Source organism: Hyla sarda, chromosome 4 (assembly GCF_029499605.1).
Source record: "Hyla sarda isolate aHylSar1 chromosome 4, aHylSar1.hap1, whole genome shotgun sequence".
Taxonomy (NCBI): Eukaryota; Metazoa; Chordata; class Amphibia; order Anura; family Hylidae; genus Hyla; species Hyla sarda.
In genome coordinates, this window is record NC_079192.1 from 283,706,752 (window position 1) to 283,719,392 (window position 12,641).

Below are 12,641 nucleotides of genomic sequence, written 5' to 3' on the forward strand. Positions count from 1 at the left end.
GCACTAGTTTAATAAATATCCACCATTGTTTCTCTTTTTTTCCATCAAGTACTGCAATTCTGTATTGGAACAAAAACAGTAAAGTTTCTCATTGGATAGTACGTGGGAGCTTCTGCAATGACTAAGCTCACACACACTGATGTATGCTCACCTCATCACGTTGTGTTCAAGACACAACGGCTTGTCAAAATGATATTATTTTGGGTGGTGCTGCCTCTGGATCTCGGATCTTGTTTCTATACCGGACGATGTAGGAAGAGAACATGTAATCGGAAGCAATTTAAGATATTTGGCGCAGTCCACTCACGTTACAAAGATATAACTGACAAATGATAAACTTGTACAGTTTTATTTTTGCCAACAATCAACAGCGTTTCGGCCTGGTACTCGCCTCTTCGTCAGATGTATACACAGTAATGGCTGTTCAAAGCGTTGCACAGAAGAAACCAGTCTCATAATGATACATCTAAATCTAGTTAGTGTCGCTGGCCAATGACCTAAGAAACTCACTAGATTCAGATGGAACATCCTGAGACTTGTGTCTTCCATGCAATCCTTTAAACAGCCATAATATATATTTGTCTATATGACAAAGAGGCAAAAACCATCTGTGAAATGTTTTATGTAACTTTTTTGGCAAAAAAACCCCAAAAAACCTGTGCGAGTTTGTAACATCAGTGGATTGCGCCAAAAATCTGGAATTTTTTCCCCAATTACATGTTATCCTCCATCAAGTACTAAATGGTCTGGTTTTTGTTCTTTTTAAATGGATTCTACATTAAATAAAAGTGCTGCTGTGTCATACAAATTACATTTTCAATACAGGACCTGTGAATGTTACAAGAAAAGTATAAGCAGCAGAAAGTGCTGCCATGACTTCTCAGAAAAAGGAAAGTGGTTTAGTACAAAGTCAGTAGATCCCTAAATGCCAGTCAGGTCTTTTCTTGCAGTAATTTAGTGTGCACTTTCACCCTGGAGACATGTTTAACAACACTGTAATTGATGGCTAAGTGTGCGGCTGCCCAATAGGTCTTATCCTATTACATAAGATCATCAATGAGATACTCACTGTGTAGTGCCTGTATAAAGATCCAGCTAAAAAACAAGTAATATATTGCAGTACACTTAACAAACAATGCACTTAACATGAGGTTAATTGATCATGACAGCTGCAAACAGAGATGGATCAGAGATTTGTAACAAGTTTGAATACACTTTAAATTAAGACATATTTTAGTGTTAAAACTATAAGGCTTAAAGCAGCTACAGCCCTATTCACATTATGTTTTGCCTTTACATTTAGCATGTACATTGGAAAGGTTTCCAATGTACATATTAGGGGTCATTATCAAGCGCAGCCCAAAAGAGTGTCATTTTGGGCTACAGCTGGACGGTATACATCAATATGCCACAAAAAATGGAGCATGAAATAAGAAGATTAAGCTATTCCGTAACTTGTGATCCTATTAAGTAAAAAAAGAAATAGCATATGGGTGACAGATGCCAAGGTATCAGACATATGTAAAAACAACGCACACCAATAATAATTTTGATGACAGTTCATAATCATGAATTACTTTTATTATTAGTTCATGTTTAGAAGCCCAAAACCACACAGTAGTTACAGAGCATAATCCAATACATGATGTCAATATTGCGCAGTAGGTTAGATGCAAGTATAGTTAGATGATACCAAAAAGTTGGACATTTTGGGCCTGGTGACCTTCGTCAACATTCTAATGAAACAATGCGATAACGGTAAAGTAATGCTCAATGAAGAAAGACTGAATTGGTGTGTTTGCTCAGACCCCAATCCACTGGTGTTCGGAGACCTACTTCAGGTGCCGAGGTACAGCATCTGTTACAGGCATCCACAGAAATTTTTGAAAGCTCTAGTTTTGTCACAGTCTATTGCCTGACTCTATTACTTGAGCTTCTCAAGGCAAAGGTGTAAGGACCTACTACTTCCAATCCTCCTGAGCTCCCTCTAGAATGCTGGTACTAAGGAAAACCACCAGACAAACATTTTGTAGTAAAAGTTGTTACTTGGCAGTCAGTTATACCACCACCCCACTGGAGGGAGCTTGGAAGGAGGAGAGTAACAATTACAGGCTTTCACCAGGGAAGCTTGGGTGTTGTTACTGTACACACAAGGACAGATACCATGAACAGACAGCATATATAAATTGTCTGTATATGAACAGTTGCATTATTAAAGCTTGTACAGGGTTTCATTCTGGGAGCTAGCTATGTATTCCACTCTATGCTTTTACACTGGGATATGTTGTAGCTCCTCATGTATACCTCTGATGGATGGCTAAAACAGGACGTGAATAAGGCCTACAGCTGTATTTCTGATAAAACCTATTTCTATCCAACGAATATACTAATTGTTAGTCCAAAATAGGTAGATGTATGAATCTGTGGAACTCACTGTAGAATTAAAGAAAATACTTTTATTGTGATGACTGGGTCATAGGGAGCAGCTAACATGGAGATGCCCATTTCGCGACTTACTGCTGCTTTCATAGCTCTTGAATAAGCAAGGACTATGATAAAGCAGCAATAGGCTGTGTGGATATTAATGGTTAGTCCAAAAAAGGCAGTAATATGAACTTGTGGTACTCACTGTGCAATCAAGTTCTTTGCGCAAAAATATGCAATTTTTTGATAATTTTTGTGGAATTTGCTGAGTGGGTGGAGCTTGTGGCAAATGGGTGTGGCTTTACACAGATAGGCCATGGCTGCACCGTTCGCCAAATTTAACACAGTTTACGCTTGCTATCTAGCACTAACTGTGCTTAAAAATACGGAGAGAGCACAGGCAGCCTGATGCACCAGGATTAATGTAAAGGCACATGCTCTACATAAATTCTGGAAGCATGTAGGCTGACAGGGCATTCATTTAGACCATCAATTGAGATATCTGTCTTGATAAATGCCCCCCTAAGTCTATAAAAGATGCACATGCTCAAAGGACATAGATATGGGAAATTTTACTTTCCAGGCCTGGCTTAATCACTCTCTCCAAGACATAATTTGGAGAATGGGAGGAAAAAAAACTTAATACATAATACGTTGTAAAGTTTGGTGACGCGTCAACCAAGATAGTACCACCTTATGGCATTATAATGAACAATACAAAAAAGGAAAAAGGTGCTGTAAAACTTAACTTTTAATGCTAATCTTTTGATAACCTTATCTACGGTAAGTTTATGGGGTTCTTATATCAATATATTTCTTTAATTTTAGATCAAGAATTGGTGTCCCAGACGTTTATAATATATTCTGACAGTTGTGACACCACAATTTGTTAGTAGTTATTGTCTGTTTGATAATTGATTTAAATTCCCTTCTTTATTTTGGTTGGATTTTATGAAGTGATTAGCTTTAAAAGTTAAGTTTTACGGCACCTTTTTTGTAATTGACAATAAATTAGGTAGAAATTTCAGTATATCTAGTTCCACATTTATAGAAAGGTTCATCAAAGGTAAAATATTTTTTTGAAAGAAAGATTTTGTGCAAATATATATACATGTATATGTTTGTGTGTATATGTTTCTTTTATTTACAATAAAATATAGATATTTGGGGAATATTGTTGATCCATATTCAGATGCTTTTATTTTCAATTGTAAAATCTACTTCCAATACCTTTTGAGGTAGAGAAGGAAACTTGGCTAAAAAGCAGGAGTCATGCCTATTATCTGCAGCTCTCAAGGGTATCATGTAATCTGAGGTCACAATCGAGGCAACAGAAGCAATGTCACAATATCAGAGAATGGGCCAATTCAGGGCTCCCCTGGACAGACTGAAAGGTCAGGTCTTATGGCACATAATTGTATTAAAGAACAGCTCTGTGCACACTTTTAGAAATGTCATCTGAACAAACAAGACAGGGTCATTTGCAGGTTAAATTAGATCAAACTATTGCCTTGTAAAAGTCTCTGGCAATCCATTAAATGCTTCAATAAAATAGTCAAAATATTAAGACCGGTTAATTCTACCAAAACATTGCAATATCCAATAGTTCACTAGCTCAAAATACTACTTATAGGAGGAAAAGTAGATGTTGGTAGCAAGTAGAGAAAGTATTTTTGTAATTTGTTTCTAACGATTTTGTAATACTTATTGTATCACTGGTAAAAAAAACTAAAGTATGGCTGGGTTCACAACACATTTTTGCAATACAGTTCCCATGTCAGGTTTTTGATAAAAAAAACGGATTCCTCAAAACCTGACTAAACTGTATCAAAACGTGTGTACAAATTTTCATCTGTATACGGTTTGAAAAATGATGTCCGGTTGCATCCGTTTTTTTGTTTTTTTTAAAGAAAAAAAACATATATGTTTTTAACTTTTCACTCCATCATGAATAAAGTTTCACTTGTTTGATTGAAATTCCAAGAAAAAAAAATGTGCAAAGTCAAAAACCGTATGGTGAAAACCGGATGGAACCTTACGCACATACGGTTCTGTACAGTTCCCATTGACTCCCATGTTAAAAAAAAAAAAAAAAAAAAAACATATACGGTTTAATACGGTATTTCACCCGGACCAAAAACCGTGGTTTTCTGTCCAGGAAAAAAAAAGTAAAAAACCATATGGTTTGAAAAACTGAGACAACCGTATATATTATGGAGCATACGGTTTTGAATGGGAAGTCTATGGTATGGCATGGTTTTCTGTACGTTGCATACTTTTTTTAATGAGAACCTTATGCCGAAACCGTATAGCAAAATCGTGGTGTGAACCCACCCAATTTCCAATATTTAAAAAAACAATATAAAAACTCTTATTTGTTAACACTATTCACTGATTATTCGGCTAGATTTTTTGGAAAACTGCCTCTGCTGTTTTTGAGCAAAAGCCAGAAGTTTATTCAAAAGGAATGGGAAATATAAAGGAAGGACTTATACTTCTTCTTATACCTTCTGGCTCTACATCTAGATTTTTTCAGTGCAACATGAAATTTGGTACATTCTAAGACTTGGTTTTGCTTTCATCACACATTCATTTCTGAAATGATTGATGAGGTTATGGTTATGGTGAAAGTGGCAGGCAGCATCGACCAGAGATTTTTATTTGCCATCATCCAGACCGTAGTTTAAAAAAATATCTCAACCTGGACAACCCCTTTAAGTCTATGGCTTAAAGGGGTTTTATTGGTAAAATGAATTGATGGCTTGTCCTCAGCACCACCACTGATCAGCTGTTCTGCAGGGGTGCCATGGCCAGAACAACCATGTAAACGAGGCCAGGAGCAGTTGGCTTTGATCACTGCATAGTAGCCATGCCTGGTTACTACAGGTCCTAATGCAAAGCCAACTGCTACTGGCCCTATTCACAGAGGAGAGCCAGCTGCGGAAGCCCCACAGAAAAGCTGCTCTGTGAATTTACATTGCTAATGCAATGTAAACATAGCCTTACCTTTATCCATCATGATCTTTACATATAGGAATAGATATGTGGCTGTTACCATATATTAAAGGGATATTCCAGGAATTTTTGTTATCTGACTTTGCTACAGGGGCTGTAAAGTTAGTGTAGTTCATAATATAGTGTCTGTACCTGTGTGTGACGATGGTCTCGTAATTCTTCTGTGATTTTTCGCCCCAATATTTATTTTTAACAGCATACAAAATTACTCAGGTCTCGAGTTTTCCCAGATTGCAGTGCGTTGAGACATGACATTACTAGTCCTGCTTCAATGGGTTGGACGAAAGCTGGGTGGGAGAGAGATCATTTTGTAACAGCTGGAGGCACCCTGGTTAGAAAACACTGTTTTTTTTATTGAATTCAATGCATTTGTGTTTCAATGGGTGGGGTGGCTGATGTGACCTCACACCTTAAAACAAGGGATATGTAGTTTAAGAGACTGAACTCCAACAGGAACTACCCAGTTCACAAAAAGATAGCCACAGCGTTATAGTAATCTCACAACATGTCATTGTTTTAAATAGCTCTATGGCAGTCACTGTTACAAAAGAATGTCACGGTCACCATTGTTTGTGAACCCAGTTTTTTAAAAGTAGGCAATTCTAAGCTAACACCTTCTGACATCAGAGAATAATCTAAGAAGATGGACTGAATGTTAGTGGTGGTTCCATGTAAAGGTGATATATTAAGATGCCATGTTCTCACATGTGACGTGTGTGTTTGACGTGTGAACATATGCATAAAATTCAGGGAAAGCAATATTTTCCTTACATTAAAGGGGAAAAAACTTTTTTTTTTTTAATCAACTGGTGCTAGAAAGTTAAACAGATTGGTAAATTACTTCTATTAAAAAATCTTGATCCTTCCAGTACTTATCAGCTTCTGTTATGATCCACAGCAAGTTCTTTTCTTTTTGAATTTTCTTTCTGCCTGACCACAGTGCTCTCTGCTGACACTTCTGTCCATTTTAGGAACTGTCCAGAGTAGGAGCAAATCCCCATAGAAAGCCTCTCCTGCTCTGGACAGTTCCTAAAATGGACAGAGGTGTCAGCAGAGCGCACTGTGGTCAGACAGAAAGGAAATTCAAAACGAAAAGAACTTCCTATGGATCATAACAGCAGCTGATTAGTGGAAGGATTAAGATTTTTTTAATAGAAGTAATTAACAAATCTGTTTAACTTTCTGGCACCCGTTGATTTAAAAAAAGAAAATGTTTTCCAGTGTAGTACCCCTTTAAGTAAGTAAATGGTAGAACCCCCCAATATCACAGCCAAGCTCATCAAAAGTGATTTTAGACAGGTCTACATATGAATGATTAGTATTCTACTTATACCTACAAAGACTAATACAATTTTGTGATATTGCAGTAGGCTTCCTTTGGTATAATATAAGACCCAATACAAAGAAAAAGAAGACAACCAAGCACCAGTTGGCATAGAAACAATTTCATGAACCCTAGTATAGGAACCCCTAGAGCTGACCCTACAAGCCTGATATATATATTCACACACATCAGTATAAAATTGTTTATTTTTACAGTAAAACACGTAAATGTATAAAAGGAGATTAAAGAGAACCTATCACTGCATTTGGAACTACTAAACCATTCGAAGGTGCAGCTGAGGTTTAGTGGCTTAATGTTTTCTGTTCCCATGTTTTTAGATTTTTTTTTTAACATTTACTTCAGAGAAGATGAGTTTTGGACTCATCTATTCCCACATGTGCATTGTGCGGATCTGCTTTTGAGTCCATGAGAAAAAAAACCTCTATGTGAGTCAATCCTTAGGGATCCCGATTGTTAGGCAAAAAAGAAAAAAATGCAGGTCAGCTCATCACCAGTCTGAATTGACATGTATACCGTGGCACAAGATAGTCTACCGGACTTCTTTTCACTTCTTTTTAGTGACATGTTGTGTCTAGTTTTTAAACGATGAATTAAAATTTTGCGTTTTATACAATATTTTTCCCAGAAGCTGGATTTAAAGGGGTATTCCAGGATTTTTATTTGACTAAGCTACATGAGCTGTAAAGTAGTGTAGTTCATAATATTGTGTCTGTACCTGTTTCATGGTGGTCTCATAATTCTTCTGTGAATTTTGCCCCAATATTTATTTTTAACAGCAAACAAAATGACTCTTTTTTTCAGGTTTTCCCAGGTTGCAGTGCGGCCTGAGACATTAGTCAGGTGTTCAGAAGGAGCCTGTTCTTGCTTCAATGGATGAAGCGACCGCTGGATGGGAGGGAGATCATTCTGCAAGAATTGTAGTTTTGCTACACCTAGAGGCACCCTGGTCAGCAAACACTGGTCTATTGCATGGAAAGGATCACAGGTGTGTTTCAATGGGTGGGGTGGCTGTGGGGTAGAGTGAGAAAAGTGACCTCACACTTACAAACAAGGAACTATGAGACTTGTAGTGTAAAGGTGTAGTCTAGTGCAGACTATTCCTCCTCCGTTGTGCCCGGGCTGTAAAAAATAGAAAACAAACTCTTGCTCACCTTTCTGCATTTCCCTGGAGCGCTGCTACAGCTGATCGGTCCTCCGGGCCAGTCTTCTGCCTTCTTCCTGTGCCTGGATTCTCACACGGCGCTGAGCCTATCACCAGCTGCAGTGATGTCCCGCCTCAGCCGGTGATAGGCTGAACGCTGTGTGATGATCCGTGCACAGGAAGAAGGCAGAAGACGGGACCGGAGGACCTATCAGCTGTAGCAGCGCTCTGGGGGAATGCAGGAAGGGGAGTGAAAGTTCGTTTTCTATTTTTTTTACAGCCTGGGCACAAGAGAGGAGGAATAGTCTGTACTAGACTACTCCTTTACGGGAATAACCTCCAACAGGAAATAGCCAGTTCACAAAAATATAGCCTCAGCTTTATGGTAATCTCACAACATAGCCATTTATCCCCAAGACAAGCACTGGCAGGTACGTACTAAAATCAACTTATGGTGGATAACCTCTTTAAAGGGGTACTCCGACAGACATCTTATCCTCTATCCTGTGCTGCTCCCGACATTCTCAACAAGGTATTTAGAACGCTGGGTTTGGGCGACCGGAGATGTGAGGTCATGCCATGCTACGTCCCCTCATTTCATGTCTATGGAAGGGGGCGTGATGGCCATCACATACCCCTTTAACTACTATTTGTATTTATCCAAATTGTCAAGCTAACTGTGATAAAGTTACAAACTACGCTAACCTATCCACTGACCTAGAAAACTGAATACAAGCGAATAAACCTCTGCCAGATAACATCCTTTATACTATAAATTTCTCAAGAAAGGTGCGAAACTAAGTAAATACATACAACTATACCTGCCTATATATTTTAGGACAAGCATTTTCTTTTAGCACTGTTTACAGGTAACGCATTCCTGTGCATTTGTAACTGTCTTCATTACATCTCGCAAATCAAATAACATAGCCCTAGGTAAGGATGTGTAAATAATGTACTGATTTGTGAATACGTATTACACATCATATTAACCAACATTCCAAATCTTTGATTTCATAATGGTAAAAAAAAAGCCCTGAACATAAATGACTGCCAAGGAGTCTGAGTAAACCAGTTAACTTCAAGTCCAATTGTCTTATGATCTGTCATATGTGAAAGTGGCTGCTCATTCCCTCTCTGTTTATTATTACTACTTAGAGCTAAAGCTGCCACCCTCTGCCAGAACAGCGATAAATTGATGATTTTGCAAGTGTTTACATCATTAGAAAGCAAATGCTGTCAGATTCGGGCACAAAAAAGCCAAGGAAGAGTGCTGATCTGATAGCCATCTGAAGGACAGTGTATTTTATTTCAGTTTGGCAGCCTTCCAAAAGACAGGCTTTCCCTATCAGATTAAAGGTAAATCCATTAAAATCATGTATGACTGGATATTTATACAAAAAAATTAACCTTCCGGAACAAAAATATCACACATTAAGCTATCTTTGTTTCTATTATCAAATGTAAACACTGTAAAGGTTAACAAATCTAGAAAACAGTCAAAATGGTACCAAAAAGGAGACTAGTCAAGTATTCATACACTCTGATGATAAGCAGAAACAAATACACAAGATGACTGAATTCATGTTCCAAGTATAGATTTATATAGTAGCTGCTTTGTTCCATTGCATGAAAAGCTGTATGCAGCCAATAGAAGGATATTTTGGATTAAGACAACTTTCAAAGCTGTTTATGTTTTAGATACATATATGCTAGATAACATAAACATATGCTTCTCAAAACATATTTTACTGTTTTTAGTCCATTTTTTGTTGTACCAAAAAACACTGTTATTTGGCTGTTTTACAGTACAAAACATGGTCCCAAAAAAGGTCAGTCTTTACCAGTTACTGAGCTTAATGGAACGCAGACAGACAATTGTTGATCGACATGGTGGTGACACCCAGCACCCTCACTCCTATCAACAGGTGAGAAGGAGTGGACTAAGTGGACTAGTGAGTTGAGCGGTTAGAGCCCGGCGCGTTCAGGAGATTGTGTGGGGTCCCAGCGGTCAGACTCTCCGCAATCAAACACTTACTCCCAATCCTGTGTATAGAGGGCAAGTTTTTCAGTACCAGAGTACCCTTTTTAGGGTATACTCTCTTGCAGCAAAACTTCTTGAGGATTTTGATTGAAAATAATAAAATGTGCCTACAGATCTAAAGCTTATTGGCCCTTTAACCACATTGGACTGCTTTTCACTGTCCTAATTTATAATTTTTTCTATTTTTTATTGTATGTTTTTGTATTTATGTAAATTTATACGGAAGATATGGCTGTAAAATGACCTATAATGACCTTCTTCTGGCATTCAGTTAAAATGACTTCCAAAACTTTTCTTTTCTGGATTAAAAGGTTCTTCTTTAATGGGGTTGTCTAAGCAGGAAGAGACTCTACAAGGTGAATTAAACACATCTTTAAATCTGGCATGAATGGCATGAAGGGAAACACTGCTCTTCCATTTTATGTTATTTTATTTAAAAGACAACGTCAACCTTATGAACTTAAGCACATGGCACCAGCCGGTGTGTTTATTTTTAACCATTCCGATTAAATCCGAGTGTTGGAAACACTTGGTTCAATAAGAAATTAATCCAGACTCTTTCCTCCCCCAATTAAAAAAAATCATTCAGGTTTAAATGGATTCTAAAATTATCTGTATACTGCTCTCTCAGACCCAGGTCGTAACCTTGTTTAGGCACAGGAAATAGTTATCAGGTCATACAATGGTCAGATGAAAAAGAATGTGAATGGCCCTAACCCTGTCTTAGTAGGAGTGTGTTCAAAAGAAGCTGTCTTAAGAGAAATCAAATAACAAAAAACTGTCATAAACTTGCAACAATTACTCATGTGAATATTATTCATCTGGCCATTTTTCATTACATGGGCTCACGTCTAGGACTCTATGCGAGATTAATGGAATGTTTTGGTTGTAAGACAGTGATATTGAAAATTACTTACAGGTTTCATTTCTCACTTTATTCTAAACTGCAAAACTGTGGCTATTAAAACAATGTCCATGTAGCCCAAGTGCACGCTACAGAAGGTCAAGCAGTATTTTTCATATGGCTTCTCCAGTGAACTGGGTTTGCACTCTGCCGGCAGAGCAAATCTGACCCATGGAGAGCACTCCTTCAGATCAACACTGCCTCAGGCCTTACTACTTTCTCCAAGAAGTCTAACATTTCAGGCATCAAGTTGAAATTCTTCTGGAGATGATTAACCCAAACCCATGACAGATTTTTTCCAAGATATCCAACTCCTCATGTTTATTTTATCCTGGCTCTTTTTGGATGTATTGGACATAACTAACCTACTCATTTTACATGTTAAGGGGCTGGTAGAGAGCCATTTATTTCTTCAAATGAGAAAATATTTCAATGTGCAAGCCTCTATTGTTGTGTGAGCTCACACTAGATAATAAGAAACAAAGCTATACTTTGCTCTGATTCCCAAACTTCCTCTGTTTCATCACATCTTAAGATAAAGATCTTACATGTTTTTGGAAATGTATATGTTTAAGTTTTACTCGCTACATACAGAGTCGGAGCTGAACTGCTTTAATTAAAAGTTGATTGATCAAAACAAAAAATTCAGCCCCAAAAAAAAACAACTCTCCTGCTGATTCTATTTTTAACCAGATACGTATGCTTCTTCATCCAGTGACATCCATTAGTATCTACAATGCATTTGGAATTTTTTATACCCTTTCCTTTTTTTTCACATTTTGTTATGTCGCGGCCTTGTGCTATAATAAGAAAAAGAAAAGAAGCTACCCCCTCCTATAATTATTCTGCACTCAATAACCCAAAGTGAAAATAAAACATTAGAAATGTTTGCTAATTTATTAACCCCTTAAGGACTCAGCCCATTTGGACCTTAACCCCTTAAGGACCAACTCAAATAAACCTGTACGCCCCTGAAAGACCAGGCCTGTTTTTTCAAATCGGGGATGTCTGTCTTTATTAGAGAATAACTCTGGTAACGTTTTGCCAATCACGATAATTCTGACATTGTTTTTTTGTCACAAGTCGTCCTTCATGTACATAGTAAAAGTATATGCCGATATAATTTGTAGTTTTTTTTTTACAATGCAAAAAATCATGAAATTTAAAAAAAAATTAAATTTTTTGCTATTTTAACACTAATAGGTTGCATATATTTATACATACTGACCAAATAGTTTATGAAACTTATACTTTCAGATGTCTACTTTATTTTGACAGCATTTTTTTTGTTTTTAATTAACATTTTAAATTTATTAGAAGCCTAACAATTGAACTTGAAATTTTGAAAATGTTGAAAATTTGAAAAGTACATCTTTTTTTTGTGTGCTATGCAAGGTTTGCAGAAATTTTAAGGTAGTAGAACATAGGAACACCCCCAAATTACCCAATTTTAAAAACAAGACCCCTCAAGGTATTCGCTAGGGGGTACAGTGAGTATTTTAACACCATGGTTTTTTGGCAGGAATTATTACAATGTCAGTGTTAAAAATGCAAAATTTACCTTTTTTCACAAATGCATCATTTGTGGGGCATATTTTTTGTACATCACTTCTGATATTGCAAGAAAGGCACCCTATATTTTATTAAGCTGCTTGGCCCGTGTTTGGAAATACCCCCGCTTAGGCCATATTTGGTTCCTTGGCCGCGTGGTAGGACCCCAAAGGAGAGGAGCCCCCTTTGGCTTTCAGGGCATCATTATATGAATAGT

At 37.3% G+C, this 12,641-nt stretch overlaps 1 protein-coding gene across 4 annotated transcripts in view; it reads right to left on the reverse strand.

The window, feature by feature from the left end:
* The window catches only part of LRRIQ1 (leucine rich repeats and IQ motif containing 1), a 213,004-nt gene that overhangs the window by 34,446 nt on the left and 165,917 nt on the right, over positions 1–12,641 (reverse strand). For 2 of the 4 annotated variants that reach the window (XR_008892716.1, XR_008892717.1), the window contains exon 23: positions 5,572–5,726. The exons of the other annotated variants lie outside the window; for them this stretch is intronic. The gene's annotated coding sequence lies outside the window, so the exon portion shown is untranslated. The remainder of the gene's footprint in view (positions 1–5,571; positions 5,727–12,641) is intronic. 4 annotated transcript variants of the gene reach the window in all.